The sequence below is a fragment of the Lissotriton helveticus genome, chromosome 7 (assembly GCF_964261635.1).
Source record: "Lissotriton helveticus chromosome 7, aLisHel1.1, whole genome shotgun sequence".
NCBI lineage: Eukaryota > Metazoa > Chordata > Amphibia > Caudata > Salamandridae > Lissotriton > Lissotriton helveticus.
Genome location: NC_136068.1, coordinates 350,613,385 through 350,614,597, shown reverse-complemented (window position 1 = coordinate 350,614,597; position 1,213 = coordinate 350,613,385). Strand labels below are relative to the sequence as shown.

General features: G+C 36.5%; 1 long non-coding RNA gene across 1 annotated transcript; it reads left to right on the top strand.

Moving 5' to 3' along the window:
- Positions 1-205: 205 nt before the first annotated feature.
- LOC144766761 (uncharacterized) lies at positions 206-733 on the top strand. Its single transcript, XR_013597916.1, has 3 exons — positions 206-284; positions 377-480; positions 631-733. It is a non-coding gene; the product is annotated as an uncharacterized LOC144766761 (long non-coding RNA).
- The last annotated feature ends 480 nt before the right edge of the window (positions 734-1,213 follow it).

Sequence of the window (1,213 nt, the reverse complement as noted above, 5' to 3'; positions counted from 1 at the left end):
TAACTTGTGGTATCCGTCTGTATCTAACAGGGATCACAAGCTGCAAGAATTTCCAGCGCAACAAATGATCAACTCATTCGGTGAAAGCTTTTAAGAGGTAAGCCATCTTTCTTTGCGCTGGCTGATTTTGGTTTAGATTTTTAGTATCGAAGTGACATTCATTAGAGTGTAAAACTGATGTGTGGACTCTCCTTCCATTGTTTAGGGAATGTCCATACCTCAATCGTATGAGTCTTAATGACCGTACCTATACCGCGTGTGAGGCACTTTCACTGCATTTTTATGTAAGTATAATGGGGAAGTGTGCTTACAATATGTGTTTGTTTGTTTAAGTAGGTAGAGTCCATAATGACCTTTCTGTTAATTACTCACATAGATATACGCACTGACAAGTGGCATATGTGGAGTAATAAGCAGCAGAGAAACTACGTAGAATATCTGTGTGATTGACCGCTTAGGATCATCTAGACACATTTGGAGGTGAGCACCCCTGTAGTGAATAACAATAATTGGAGAAACCTAAAGAGTTGTGGACTATCTTTTTCTATAGTGTGACAGTAAACACCACCCCTTAAAAAGTATGGTGGGTGCTGACACTAAAATACTATGTTTATCCATTTTTATATATAGAGGACAATATCATTTTAACTTGGAAGGGATAGTTCGCTGGACGAACATCCTGTGAGACTGGGAAGGAGGCAGAGTACCCCTGACCGAAACTGTACGATATATAGCTCTTGAGGTACGTGGTGTATTACGCTCTCTCTAATATGGCCACCTCTCTTGTCTAAAGATAAAACCTGAAGGGTAGCTCTTAGTTTCTGAAGTTTAAGGATGTTCACTATGTATGATATTTAGCATAGAATCTCATATTTGGAGAGATCTTTAGAGACTGTTTTGAGATATCTTTATAATCGCAACTAATGTTATGATGTATATGTATTTTGTCTGCTTATTTAACATGGAAGCAATGGTTGAGGGATGTAGATATTTGCATACATTGTTTTTTTTTTAAATGTCAAATCTTTTTGTACAAAAGAATGTGAGTATATCACTAAAAAGTATTAAGATTTGGTTTGTTTCAATTTCAGAAACATTGGGAAACATAAATTTTTGTGCCTGATGAAGGTGGTTAAATATTAACTACACCACCGAAACGAGTCAATGCTCAAGGAGTAATACTAGGAAAACGAATTAAGGAAAATTCTGTATT